Source organism: Phodopus roborovskii, unplaced genomic scaffold, assembly GCF_943737965.1.
Source record: "Phodopus roborovskii unplaced genomic scaffold, PHOROB, whole genome shotgun sequence".
NCBI classification, from domain to species: domain Eukaryota; kingdom Metazoa; phylum Chordata; class Mammalia; order Rodentia; family Cricetidae; genus Phodopus; species Phodopus roborovskii.
This window is the reverse complement of record NW_026126433.1, coordinates 42,117,275-42,133,023: the sequence shown is the minus strand read 5'-3', so window position 1 is coordinate 42,133,023 and position 15,749 is coordinate 42,117,275. Positions and strand designations below refer to the sequence as shown.

Here is a 15,749-nt window from a genome sequence, read left to right as displayed (position 1 = left end):
GAGAAGTACCTGCTCTTAACCTAGGAGTCATTTCTCCAGTCCACTCCATTCTTCTTGATCTTTGGATATACAGGAATGTACACAATACTAGAACGTACACAATACTGCATACTAGACCGCACACTATATTGCTTATTCCTTTTTCTGTAGAGAAACTTGACTTGTTTCTGCCTTTCAAGTCATGTGACCAGAGCTATAATAAATATGAAACTACATGTCTTGGTCCCTATCCCTATTTCTTGGGTATCCATCAAGTGGAGCTGTTAAGTCCTTTGAAAATTAACTCAGACCATGGGGTACAGCCCCCAGATACACTCCAGAGTAATGAAGAGTAAAAGCTCAGAGTGGTGGAACTTAGAAAAAAATCATATCTGAGGATTGCTAGACTTCTCTATCTGAAGGAAATAACAAGCAGGAAAATGCTGTGCTGACAATCTAAGAAAAAAGAAACAAGCACACCCTTTCCTGATGGTGACTTTCTCCTTCAACTTAAGTGGTCTCTCTATCTTGACAATATCTCTTTACATACATACATCTCTCTCCAGCACACTTACATATTTCTGTATTCAGTTTAGTTACAAATCACCACACAGCCATAGCTATACACCTCATGTGCATAGCTCATTCACCCTACAGCACTTGACAGTTTCTAGACTTAGCACCTCTCCTTGGCAGCAGCAGCTCTGTCTCAACCTCACTGACATCATTCATTCTACCCTCACTCATCTGTCATTCATTCTCTCATGTTTCTTTTCTGTCAAACTTCTCTCTCCCAAAGCATCCTTCTGCACATCTCTGCCTCATGCTGCTGACCTTTGCTGCTCCTCCGCTCTCTGCCTCCACACCCCTTCCTCCCTTCCTGCTGCCCTCCCACCTCTCCTCCACTCTCTGCCTTCTGCTTCCCTCTCCCACATGCAAAAGGTGGACAATTACTGGTTATTTTACAGAGACCAAACACTTCTCCAAATGCATGTTAAGTCACCCAGTTTCTCTCAGGCTAGGAATGTCACATTGACCACGCACATAGCTTTAAGATGGTGAGGGTTCCCAGACAGAAAATGACTCTGGAAGTCAAAAGTTACCAATAACAATTAATTAATTAGATATATCGTGAGTGGTCTGGCATCCACACAGACTAAAGTTATTTCAAACTCTGCTTTGAATCAGCAAGACAACACCTGGAAAAGTAACCTCATATATGTGTCTCCAGGGGCAACCATATACAGACTCTAGGGGCAGCCAGCCTGCTTTCAATCTGCTCTGAAGTCTAAAATTAACTATCTGTGGAAAAGGTTGTCTTTGTGACCGTGAATCCTATGTCAGTCAGAGAAATATAAAACATAGACAGAAATCATCCTCCTGACCATCCACAGCTACATGTGTGCCCAATAGGCCAAATCTTTTCAATAGATATAGACATAAGCAGTGGAAATACACACGAAGCTGTTCTTAGTTTGAAATGAAGAACTTGGGTGAAGAAATGAAGTAGCTCATGAGAGAAATTACAAACTGAGACAGTTATCTACAACCAGTGACCCCATGGCCGTGCCAGGAGGGACTCACCCATCGTGAGTCATGCACCTCTTTCGGTCAACAGGTTAAATCTAGTTGTCACGTGCAGTATATTCCCAAGACTCTCTGTAGATAATACTGCTTAACTTTACAACAAAATCATCACTGTCAGTTTGAATAAGTCCATGCTCTGCCTCAGTCAAGGAAGCTTGGTTTCAGAACTCAGGCAGATCCCCAGGGACACCTGTGGGAGGACACTCTGTGTACAAAGCACTCACCATGTTGTAGTCCCTAGAGCCATTCTGCTGCCTGAGCAGAAATGGACAATGAGCCTGCACACAGGAGGACTGTGAACTGGTTCTCTCTACAGATGGTCTCTATTTCCTCCGCACGGAGAATGGTGTTATTTACCAGACCTTCTGTGACATGACCACCGCAGGTGGTGGCTGGACCCTGGTGGCTAGTGTGCACGAGAACAACATGCAAGGGAAATGCACAGTGGGCGATCGCTGGTCCAGTCAGCAAGGCAACAGAGAAGACTACCCAGAGGGGGATGGCAACTGGGCCAACTACAACACCTTTGGGTCTGCAGAGGGGGCCACAAGTGATGACTACAAGGTTGGTACCCTCTGTAGACACTTGGGAGAGCATGAGGATGTGAGTGTAGCTCAAGCATGCCAGGGAGAGGGTTGGGAGGTTGCCCTTCAACATAGGGATGAAGAAGTGAGAAGAACCTACCTTGATCTCAATATTCTCAGTAGGTTTTTAGGTAAGTACATGGTGGGCATATTATCATTGAGAATGGGGGCATCTGAGCATGGCTGGCCATCTGTCCCCCTGGAGCACAGAGACATCAGCTGTGCTGAGGACTGTGCATGTGGTCCTTTTCTTAGTGAAATCTCCTGGTTTGGTCAGGCTCAGTGTTGGTTGCTTTCCAGAACCCTGGCTACTTCGACATCCAGGCTGAGAACCTGGGGATCTGGCATGTTCCCAACAATAGCCCCCTGCAAAATTGGAGGAACAGCTCCCTGCTGAGGTACCGCACCTTCACTGGATTCCTGAAACACATGGGCAATAATCTGTTCGGTCTGTACCAGGTACTTGAGACTGCTGGCTGAAGATGTTTTTCATAGATGTGAAGAGAGGCGATTGTTTGAGGTTGGATGGGTTGAATTCCATGTTCACCTTAATCTAGGTGCAATGAGCCAGATAGCAAATGTGTAAGAGTATGTGAAAAAGAAAGGAGAGAAGTAGGGAGGAAAGAGAGAAGAGAAGAGAAGAGAAGAGAAGAGAAGAGAAGAGAAGAGAAGAGAAGAGAAGAGAAGAGAAGAGAAGAGAAGGAAGGGAAGGGAAGGGAAGAGAAGAGAAGGTAGAAGAAGGGAGGGAAGGATGGAGATGTGGAGAAATGGCAAAAGAGGTATGCAGGGGCCTAGGGTATCAGAAGGACACAAAGAAAAGTATTGTTTCTTATCTGACTGGTTTGGCAACCAGGTCAGTTACTGTACAAATGCTGTGTTTCTCTGTGCAGGGGAGTGTTTCTGGGATTGCCAATGCTGCCATACTGACCCAGTGACTTCTTTTGTTCCTTATAGAGATACCCAGTGAAATACGGACTGACAATGGCCCAGCATTACCTGTAGTCTATGACTTCGGTGATGCTCAGAAGACAGCCTCTTATTACTCCCCCAATGGCCAGAGTGAGTCTCTACGGCTCCCCTGAACCCTCTGCAGCACACGTGATAAACACAGTTCTGATAAGGAAAAGTCATTTACCATCCACCACAGCCTGCTTCTCTTCTCTGAATGTTTGTGTTTGTTTCACTTCATTCAATTGATTGTCCTCGGGCTCTCAACTATCACTAACCCATTTTACAGCTTAGGAGACTGGAGCATTGCAGGTCCAGGAACTTACCTGAGAGCCCAGGGCAGCATCAGGAGAGTCAGCATTTGCACTGAAGATACATGGTTCCAGATTCTAGTCTTTGCAACCTACTGTCAGACAGACAAACCAGGTCCCTGTACACAGTGCTGAACAACAGAAAAAAATGGAGTTTTATTTCATTTGTGTGTGAAAACTTTACATTGTTTGATATAAATGCAAGTGTGGTCCAAACTCTTTATAAACACTGAGTCTATGCTGTGTAGTTTAAATTTCTTCTTATTAATGCTTAAGATGAAAGGCTTTAAAAGAAATATTAGCAAGAAAAATATGAACAGGACCAAAATGGATGTGCTTGCTAACTGCTATGACAAGCCCTTGGAGATGTTCAGTACAGACCTTCCTGTATCATAAATTTCTCCATTTAAGCTCTTGTAGATGGGGACCTATTTCAAACTCTTGGCATGTGGATGGGAATAGGTGAGGCTATCCCAATGGGTCTTATATTTTAGACTATTTATCATGAAACTGATACCACCAAACTCCTTTTATATCTATTTGTAGCATTGAATTTCTGTTTTCTGTCTCTTGTTTGCAGGAGAATTCACTGCAGGATACATCCAATTCAGTGTGTTTAATAATGAGAGAGCAGCCAATGCCTTGTGTCCTGGAATGAAGGTCACTGGGTGTAACACTGAGCATGTGAGTTTGAATAGTGAAAAAGAGTCTCATGAATAAGACTGAGGTAGCCAATATGAATACTTGTTTGGGAGACTGTCATTTAGTGTGTGTACTTGCATGAGAGTGTGACCTTTCACCTTACCTTGCTTTGTCTTACGGATCAGAATTTCTGTCTAGATAAAGATATCCTGTCTTGTTGAAGACCATAGTCAACATGACAAACTACTAATGCACTATTGATGTTTGCATGGATATTAGGATAAAACACTCAGTTACCTGGAATGAAGTTGGCACTTTTATTAAGTAAGTTCTGTGAAAGCCTTTGGAGGCTGAGATTGTTAGAGAGTAACCAGGTATTTTCAATGTCCACCTGGAATTTAGCTTTTAGAGTAAAATATTATCATTTCCATCCCTTTCCAGAGCTTGTACAGATTTTCATTGTCAAAGAGTTACTAGGAGAATTCTGGATATCTCATAGACCTCATCCAAGCCATTATCCTCCCTATACAAGAAATTTCTCTTGTTGGAAGATAGTGTATCAACTGAAGCAACTTGATGTCCCTCTGAGCCTGGGATCATTTGACTCATACTATTTTTCTGTTTTGTTAATAATTCTTCACCAAAAGCAGGCTGAGGATGGAGCCCTTTATTTGTCAGAGTGAAAACTGTAACAAGTTAACATGTCCTGGCTATGCGTGGTGTTGCACATCTTTAATCCCAGCACTCCTGTGGTAGACAAAGGAAAATATCTGTGGGTTTGAGGCCATCTTGTCCTACATACTGAGTTTCATATTAACAAAGACTGCGTAGTAAGACCTTGCCTCAAAATAATGTCATGTTCTTTTGTGATCCATCCCTAACATAATAGTCTGAGAAAAGCATTATCATCTCCTGGCAAGTGATGCTTAGGATCTCAGTGTCCATTCATTCCTTAGCCATTAGCTTGTCCTTCTCCTGGTTAAGATGAGGCAGCTTTGCTGTCAAGGAGGACCTTGGCACTGTGAGGTGGAATAAAGAAATGGAGGAGAGCATGTGATGTTGAGGGAATAGAGAGCTGTTTTCAATTACGGCATGTGATATGGATGTGGGATACAGAAATAACTCATTTTGGAAATGTTAAAATGGCCTACATCAGGAAACAACTTTTACATCACAGTGGTTTTTGGCCTATATGTGATGAACACCACTGTTTTAACAGGAAGATAAGATTGATGTGAGCATGTTTTTTTTCCAAAGATGACACTTGTAGCCTATAGATGACAGATTGTAATGGAGGAAAGATTAAGCATCAAGAAATAAGTATTGAAATGGTTCCTATGATCCACATGAGAGCATGATGTAGTGTGAAGGAAATTTGGGGGAGAAGGTAGGAAACTAATGAGTTTCAAAGATTTCAAGTGTATTAATAGTTGAATATAGAGAATAGGAAAAGAAGACATTTTTAATGAGCCTTTTTCTGTCCCACCAGCCAGCTCTCAAACAATGAGACAAAGACTTCTTACTAATTGTGAAAGCAGGCCTTATCTTAGGCTTGTTTCTAACTAGCTCTTACGACTTAAATTACCCACATTTTTATTTATTTATTTTACATACAACCACAGTCCTGCCCATCTCCCCCTGTTCCCAACCCCCATTACTTCCATATCCATTCAGAAGGGGTAAGGCCTCTCATAAGAGTTAACAAAGCATGGCATAACAAGCTCAGGCAGGACCAGGCTCCTCTACCCTTCATCAAGGCTGAACAAGGCATCAGACCACAGGGATTAAGTTCCAAAGAGTCAGTTCATGCATAGAGACAGATCCTGGTCCTACTCCTAGGGGCCCCACAAACAGTCCAAGCTACACACCTCCCTGAGGTAGAGGACCTAGGTCAGTTCCATGTTGGCTCCATAGCTGTCCATTCAAAGTTCATGAGCTTGAACAAGCTCAGATCAGCTGTCTCTGTGGCTTTCCCCATCACAATCTTGACACCCCCACCCCTTGCTCATATAATTCCACCTCCCTCTCTTCAACTTGACTCCTGGAGCTCAGCCAAGTGTTTGGCTATGGATCTTTCCATTTGCTTCCATCAGGTACTGGATGAAGGCTCCATGATGACATTTAGGGAAGTCATCAATCTGATTACAGGGTAAGGCTAATTCAGGGACCTTCTCCACTATTGTTAGGAGTCATAGCTGGAGTAATCTTTGTGGCTTCCTAGAAGCCCCATTGGCACAAGGATTCTCCCTAACCTCACAATGGCCCCGTCTATCAGGATATCTCTCCCATCAATCTCCCTACCTACAACTTGATCATCCTAATCCCTTATATTCTCATCCCTCATTCCCTGTCCTTGATACCACCCCCATTTTACTCAGGGCATCCCATCTCCTTCCTCTTCATAGGGAGATCCATGCCTCCCTCTTAGGATCCTCCTTCTAACACATTTTTAATCTACGTACTTCCACATGCTCATCACCTCATCTCCATTCTGCCCATCCTTCTATGGTTGGTCACTCTGCTTTTCTACTTCCCAGAGTTCTGGCTGTCTAGAAGTCCCACATATACCTCCTGCCTAACTATTGTCCATTTAGCTTTTTATTAAACCAATCACAGTGACACATCTTCACACAGTGTAAAGGAATTTCACAAAAGACATTGTGGATGATTTCATGATTTTCATTTGAGTGGATGAATATCAAATAGTAAGTCATGATGTCTAGATGCTGAATATGTTTGGGATCAAGGATGGATATAGGTAGTTGTATGATGTTGAATTTTTAAAGAATTTATTTGACTATATTTCAATGTGTGCACATGTATATTCAAGTGATCACAAAGGTCAGAAGTAGATATTGGATACCTGAGAATTGGATTCAAGTCTTTTTATTGGCTTCTGGGATTGAATGTAGATGATGTGATCTAAATTTTGGTTCTCTGATACAAGGATGTCTTAATCTTTGGTCAATCTCTCCAGCCCCCATACTACTAGCTTGTTTGGGTGGGATTTTGTTTTGTCTTGTTTCAGATGTATTTATTTAATTCAGAATGTATGAGTATTTTGCCTGTACACATGTGCATGTATTGCTTGAGCTCTTGGTGCCTTTCAGCCAGAATAGTGTAGTCTATGCAATGGAACTGGATTTACAAGAGATACAAGAATCATATGGATTCTGGAACCCAAACCTGGTCCTCTACAAGATCAGCAAGTACTCTTAACCACAGAATTATCTCTCTAGCCCCAATGTTACATGCTTTGATTATGATGGACTTTATATATGATGATGGTCCCAAAGGATTTATATTGCCGACTAATGCCATAGTCATTCTAGCTTGTATAAGTACAGCCTATGATGTTCACAATGACAAAATTGTCAATGAGCTTCCCCCAAGTAAATCCCATTTTTAAGTTATGTGTGGCTATAGGTAACTGAGTTGTTGTGGGTTTGTTTGTTTTTGGTTTGTTGTTGTCTGATGTGTGAAGGCCCTGAGTAGTGATTCTAAATAGTAATCCCATCTTTAAGTCTTAAACTGAAAAATATCTGGATTAGAGATAGAGATTTTAAGACACTGGTGAATTGTTCACACCTAAAGCCAAAGGGATAACACAAAGTATAAGAGAGTTGAAAATGTGTCCCCTCTGGGAAGTACCAGTTGGAAATTCATTAAGGAAAAGTCTACCAGGGGACCTGACAACAAAGGTTCAGAGAAGTTGAAGGAAAGATAGGAAGAGACAATGACGCCACTAAAGCCAATGGAATGTGGTTTTATGGCTCAAATAAAGTGATACTGTCAATGGAGAGTCTGATGAGGGATGAAGAGTCCACTAAATTTGTTATTAAGGTGTTTCTGGGCTCATTGACTGTATTGGACAGTTTTTTTGCCATGTGAAAAATACCTGAGAGAAACAATATATGGAACGAAGGGTGTGCTGTCTAGTTTTATGACAACCTGACACAAGCTATAGTCATCTGAGATAGGGGACCTCAATTGAGAAAATGCATCCAGAAGAACAGGTTATAGACAAGTGTGTGGAGCATTGTCTTAATTGTTGATTGGTGAAGAAAGGTTCAGCCTATTGAGGGTGATGACAACCTGGGCTTACAATCATGGATACTATAAGAAAACAGACTCAACAAGTCATGAGGAACAAGCCAGAGAGCTGCCCTTCTCCATAGCCTCAGCATCAGTTTCTGCCTCCAGGTTCCTGCCCTGTTGGATTCTGTTCTGATTTGCTTTAATGGTGAATAGTGATATGAAAGTATAAGCCAAATAAACCCTTTCTTCCAAAATTACTTTGGTCACCATATTTCATCACAGCAATTAGAACCCTGACTAAGACAAAGAGCTTTGTTGGTTTCATGGTTTCCAAGATTTTAACCCAATGTCACTTGCCTCTATTGCTTTTAAATCCATAGTGGGGCAGAAATATCATTCAGGACACACATATCAGAGCAATATGGCTCACTTCATAGCAGCAAGGAGCCAAGAAAAACAAGGAAAGGCCAGGGCAAAATACTCTCCAAAACATGTGACTCACACTTTCAGAGATCTGTTTCCACTAAGCAGATCCCCAATTCCATCCCCAGTTTCACCTCCTCCCAATACTCAGTTCAAAATTGTGAAGCCATCAGTGATTAGCCAGTTGATGAAGGCAGAGTCCTCATATTCAAGCCCTTCCCCAGAGTCCTTCCTCTGAATGTTACTTACTCTGGGGACCAGGTCTTCAGTGCATAACCACATCACCAGCTGACCTCTCATTGCTACTTCTTCCTCTTTGGATTTTAGCACTGCATAGGTGGAGGAGGATTCTTCCCAGAAAGTAACCCCCGGCAGTGTGGAGACTTCTCGGCATTTGATGCCAATGGATACGGAACTCACATTGCCTTCAGCAATAGCCAGGAGATAACTGAAGCAGCTGTGCTTCTGTTCTACCGCTGAGAACTCTGTGATGTGGAACCCAGACTTCTCCAATCTGTGGACTCACATGCACCTAGTTACCAGAATGCCAATGACACAGGAAAGGAGAATAAATCATGTTCATTGCAGGCTTGGTGTCTTTATGAATACTTTTTGTGCAGGGATGGGAGTTTCTGCTGTCCTGTTTGCTTCTCTTGGGATATCAGTGCTGGGGATCCTGATAACAGCAATACTGATTCATGTAACCCTCAAACATCCCAAGAGATACAGGATATAGAGAGGAGGCATGCTACTCCACTATTTTCTTATTTTATTTGGGTTCTCTGCTTGTTTGATTTCTCAGATGGGTCTAGTGTATTCTGTATTGGTCATAAACTCCCATTGTTACAAATGCCCTGGGTAAACAAAAACAGTACATAGGATTTTAATTATTTATTTAAGGGACCAGGGAGGTGGTTCCAAGGTAAAGGTGCTTGCCAACAAACCCGATGGCCTGAGTTCAGTTTCTAGAATCCACATGGTTGAGAGAGTCTACTTCTGAGAGTTATCCTCTGACCTCTGCACCTGTATCATGGTTACCAGCACACAAATACATAAACTCACACACACTTGAGGGTACAACATGAATAAATACATATAAAAAGTTTTTCTTTGAGGATAAATAATATTCTACTTCATATATGTGCCAGATGTTTTATCAGAAAGACAAATGAAATCACAAAATGTGCAACAAAAAAAAATAGAGTGTATACTTAGAATGTATACTGTGATTCATTCTTTCCCATATGTGAATCCTAGCCTATAATGTATGTAAGTATATATGTAAGTAGCTGTTAGTGTAGATATATTACATTGATAAAAATCCCCCAAAAAGGGTCTTTTCAGGTGTACTAGATGGTTTTGTGTCAACTTAACACAAGTTAGAGTCATCAGAGAGGAAGGAGCCTCAGTTGACAAAATGCCTCCATGAGATCCAGCTGTAAGTCATTTTCTGAATTAGTGACCAATGGGGGAAGGCCTAGTTCATTATGGGTGGTCTTGAATTGTATATGAAAGCTGATTGAGCAAGCCATATTGAGCAGGCCAGTAAGAAGTAACCCTCCAATACCTCTGCATCAGCTCCTGTCTCCAGGTTTCAGCCCTGTTTGAGTTCCTGTCCTGACTTCCTTCGATATGAACAGCAATATGGAAGTGCAAGCATAATAAACCCTTTCCTCTCCAACTTGCTTCTTGGTCATGGTGTTTGGTCATAGCAGTAGAAACCGTACCTAAGACATCAGATGAGGAAGGATGGAATGCAGTAAATGACACATGACTTGTGGGAAGGCATATACAGTCAATGGTTTTTCTAGTTTCAACTCTATTAGTGTTCAGCAACTGCCACTCTGCCACTACCATCAGCTGCTAAGCTGCAATAGCCAAAAGCTGAGGGAATTCTGTTCTGTCAGGCACCGACTCTTTCTTCTACTTTTATTTATTTTTTATTGTTATTTTATGTATCTGCATATAAGTCTGTGTGAGGGTGTCTGAACCACTAAAACTGGAGTTACAGGCAGTTGTAAGCTGGAAATTGAACACAGGTCCTCTGCAAGAAGAGCCAATGTTCTTAAACACTGAGCCATCTCTCCAGCCCAGCACCAACTCTTTCAAAGCTACTAAGGAAACATATTTAAATCTCTGTCCAGCTAAAGAACTCAAGACTCAAAAGCTGAGCTAGAACGCTGCTTCCCAGAGAGGATGATTAGCAGGCAGCTCACCTACCTCACCTCCTTGTATCTCCCAAGAAGTTCTCATGCTCATTCTCACCCCTCCTTATAAACTTTTTCCACCTGACTCCTCCCTACAACTCCCTGCCAGCTAGATACTGACCCAGCCTCCTGACCACAGGTGAATTTTATTTAATCAAACACATCATTAAACAAATTTTCCAGAGCATAAACAAAAGTAAAGCACCTTAAAATAATAGTCTACAACACTCTGCATCTGCCTTGGAGTATAGTACAACAACAAGACCATTCTTTAGCAAAAATACCCCAAATTTCCTTTTAATGGATAGAGTTAAAATGAAGATCCAGGGATATAACCTCTTTAGCACACGTAAGATCCTGGTTCCTGTCCCAGCACCACATAAACTGGTCATGGAGATGCATACCTCTCAGCAGGTGGAGTCAGAAGGTTCAGAAGTTTGAGGGAAGCATGGAATACATGTCTCAAAAAAATCACATTCAAATGTTTTTTCTTGGGACTGGGGAGCTGACTCGGCAGTTAAGAGCACTGGCTGCTCTTGCAAAGAACCTAGGTTCAATTCCCAACATGTACATGGCAGCTCACAATCATCTCTATCTCTGGATCCAGTACCCTCTTACACTCTCAGAGTATAAATTTTAAAAATTATATAAAAAAATTAAACATATATTTCATTGGTCACTCAAGAACACAATATAATAGTGACTCACTAGTATGAAACGAGTTGTTACTCTAAGTCATGTACTCTTCTTAGGAGTATACATGTTATTTAATTTTTTTTCAATTTAAATTACTTTTATTAAGCAGAAGAGTCTGCAGAATTCTTTGATATGTAAGAGAGAAGATAATGTGCTCCTTTTAAAAGATCATTCTAGAGATTATTGTTAAAATATTGGTAGTAGTAGAGGAGGAAATAGTGGTGAACTAACAGTTAAATACAGTTTCCTGAAAGCCAATATGAACACATAAAGTTGATGTTAGAAAGCAAAGCTATCTTTTTATATAGTATCAACTTTTTTTTCCTTTTGATAGCTGGGAATCCAGCATGGGACTGACTCAGGCCCTCCTGAATGTGGGTCTCAGCCAGAAGGACTGAGCAGTCTAAGGGACCTCAGACAGTGGAACCAGGATGTATCCCTGGTGCACAAAGGACCTTGTGGACACATCCCCCATGGAGGGATACTGCCTTAACCTAGAGACAGGAGAGGAGTCCTAGTCCCTACTTCAAATGACTAGACAGATCTACCTGACCCTACCTGGATGGCATTGCCCTACATGTGGAATTGGGGTGGGGGGAGGGGAGGGGAAGGTGGTCAGGGTGCATGTGAGAGGGCAAAGAGGGTAAGAGGGAGGGAGAGAGGGAGGGAGGGAGGAAGGGAGAGGGAACAGGGATCGACATGTAAAATAAAAAATAAATTTTAAAAAATGTTATTTAATTTTTATGAAAAACATATGGTAACTTTACTATATTTTTTTCTATTTTCAACTTGTTTTTATTCAAGTCACATAAAAGAGAATTTTTTTCTCATTTTACATATCAATCCCTGTTTCCTCTTCCTCTCTCCCTCCTTTTCTCCCTCCCTACCTCCCATGCCCCCTGATCACCCTCCCATCCCATCTCCCCCCACTCCAAAGGGAGGGTGATGCCTCCCAGGAGAGATAAACAAAATCTGTCAAGTCATTTGGAGTAGAAACTAGGCCCTCCTTCCTGCCTCTAAGTTAAGGGAGTATCCCTCCATGGGGAATGTACTCCCAAAGTTCTTTTTACATCCTGGTTCCACAGTCAGAGGTCCCTTAGACTGCCCAGGCCTTCTAACTGAGACCCATGTTCAGGGGGTCTGGGTCGGTCCAATGCTGGTTTCCCAGCTATCAGTCTAGGGGTCCATTAGCTCCTCCTTGTTCAGGTCAGCTGTCTCTGTCTTATCCCCATTTTCTTATCACTCCTCCCTCTCTGCATCTGGATTTCAGTTTGACTCAGTGTTTAGCTGTGGGTGTCTGCTTCTGTTACCATCAGCTACTAGATGAAGGCTCTATAATGGTAGATAATTTAGTCATCAATCTCGTTATCAGGGAAGGGCATTTAAGGTAGCCTGGGAACTTTACTATTAGTACTTTACAAATAAGAAACTGAGAGTTGGGTAGATGAAAAACTTATCAAGGGTCAGGGAAGTCAAGAAGCAAATGGGACACCATGAAAATAATGGCATATGCCAGTCATCTCTCTGTGGTAGGAGAGGACTTAAAGCCAAATCACCTCCTCATTGAGGTCCTTCTGGCAGCCTTCTCTGCATTAGAGGCTCCCTCTGTGCTTCCCAAGCTCCATGAGACTCTTTCCTAGAACTTGTCACTTTTGCCCTGGAACAGCCTGCAGCTTCAGTGCATGACTCACCTGTTTGCTTTTTTCACAGCTCAACAGTATTTATTAACTAGTCCTGGACTAAGTGCTGGGGAACATATGAGAGACAAGTGTTCTGCAACTGGTCTGCACACTCCCAGTCATCAACAGTGCCTGGCACAAGGGAACTGGGTCACACACAAGGGACTGCCAACAGACAAAACTCATTCAGGTTTCCTATTGCTATCCCTAATTGTAAGAAAGGCATGTGAGAATAATGAGGAGCCAAGGATAGCTATATAGTTTTTAATTTTTTACGTGTGTGTGTGTGCGCGCACGTGTGTGTGTGTGTGTGTGTGTGTGTGTGTGTGTGTGAGAGAGAGAGAGAGAGAGAGAGAGAGACACAAGCCATTATACTACGGAGGTTAGAGGATAATTTTCCAACTCAGTTTTCTCTTTCTACCCCATGGATCCTGGAAATCAAACTCAGGTCATTGGGCTTACTGGCAAGCATCCCTACCACATGAGCCATCTTGCTGGCCCCACATCTTTAGGATGAAGAATGAGGACAAGGGGTAAGAAAAAAAAATCAGGAAAAAACAGCTAACAAAAGCCAGGTTATCAAGGAAAGAGAAGGAAATGGAAAAAAATGGAGAAGGACAGAGAGACCACAAGAAATTTCTCATTCCGAACCCATGAAATCTATTTCAGACAAGATAAATACTATTCCTTGCACTAACATTCTTTTTAATATGTACTTAACATATTACTAATATGTTTTGCTTACATGTACATATGCACCAAGTGTGTACAGTGTCCAAGAAGGCCAGAAGAGATAAGATCCCCTGGAACTGAAGTTGGAGAGTTTTGAGCTATGAGGGTGCTGGGAACCAAACCTATATCTTCTGCAAGAGCAAGTTAAGGTCAATTTGGGACACATAAGACTCTGCTAGAAAAAGAAAAGTAGGGGGTGAGGAGAAGGAAGGGGAAGAAATGGAGAATAGAAGAGGAATATAGTGATGGCTTAGCAATTACAAGGACATTGCTTTCTTCAGAGGACCCAAGTACAGTTACCAGCACTCATATCAGGAAGCTAACACCATCCAATAACTCCAGTTCTAGGAAATCCAACACCCTCTTCTGGACTCAGCTGGCACTTACACATAATGTGGTACACATTACCACACAGGGACACATACATCCATAATTCTTTTACACATTTTTAATTGTAATAATTAAAAACAAAATAAATGAATAGTAGGATATCATACCTCCCTGTCCTATATCCCTCGGGATATTTGAGAGGCTCTGCATAAAGAAATATTGCTAGATACCACAGCAGTCAGAAGAAAAGGAAGGAGGCCCACCTGCTCTTGGAACTCTCTCATGACCCTGATTCAGATGCCACCCTGCTAAGACCTCTTCCCACCCCACTGCCTGCCCCCACTATTGTGCCCCCATACCCACCTTGGGCAGATGCCAGTTGCTCAGGTGCACATCATGCCAGTCAGAAGAATATTTAAGAAACCCATCCACCCTCCGAACCACCAGGTGTATCCTCAGTTGAGATTGGAAAGGCCCAAGCTGCTGACACCCTGATGCTCAGGTGTAGGCTACACCAGGCAGAAGAACAAAGACCCCTTGCTGTACCAAAGGCCACAGTAGCTGCCCAAAGTCCAGCCCCCATCTCTGACAGAATGGACTTTAGTTCACACCAGCTGCCAGAAATACAGATCACAAAAACCAGAAAATCAAAGAAGAAAGAGAAACCAAAGTAGAAAAAAAAAACAAACAAATGAACAAACAAACAAAAAACCCTTCCAACAAAGAAGTTGGTAGTTTGAATGTAATTGGCCCCTATAAGCTTATAGAAAGTGGCACTATTAGGAAGTGTGGCTTTCTTGGAGTCGGCATAGCCTTGTTGGAGAAAGTATGTGTCACTGTGGAAGTCAGCTCTGAGGTCTCATATATGCCCAAGCCACACCCAGTGACCCACTTCCTGTTTCCTGCAGGTCAAGATGTAGAACACTCACCTCCTTCTCCAGCACCACATCTGCCTGCAAGCCACCTTGACACACCATGATGATATTGGACCAAGCCTCTGAAAATGCAAGCCATCCCATTAAATGTTTTCCTTTATAAGAGTTGTCATGGTCATGGTGCCTCTTCACAGCAATAAAAAGCATAACTAAGACAGAAGTTGGTACCAAGGACTGGGGTATTACTGTGATATGCCAGACCATGTTTTGGTTTGTAGTAATATGGACTTTGGATGTTTGGGTTAGGAAAGAAATGAGATGCTTTAAGCACTGATTAATGGGCCGTACTAGTAGGAATATGGAGACAGTAGTACTAAGATTTATTTGAAGTGTGAGGGCCTGGCTCAAGAGGTTTTAGAAGAGAAGAATATTAATATGTTGCCTAGAGATCATCCTTGTGATATTTTGGTGAAGAATGTGGCTCCTTTTTGCTAAAGTGAAGAGATTTGGTTTCAATCTCCTGGTAGAGGAAAATAATCAAAACAATCCTAATATTGACTGTGTTGTATACTTATTACTCTTGTACAGATCTGAAAAAAAAAAAAGATGACCAAAAAAGGAAAAATACAAAATGTACAATTTGAGGAGAAAAGGAGCACCAGGAAGTGAAATGGAGCTAAGTTCTGTGTTCAAAGAGATAAACAGATTAAGAAAGAAT

At 42.0% G+C, this 15,749-nt stretch overlaps 1 pseudogene; it reads left to right on the top strand.

Annotated features, from left to right (window-relative positions):
- Nucleotides 1–9,076, top strand: part of LOC127223282 (intelectin-1b-like) — a 73,379-nt pseudogene extending 64,303 nt beyond the window's left edge.
- Nucleotides 9,077–15,749: the final 6,673 nt, after the last annotated feature.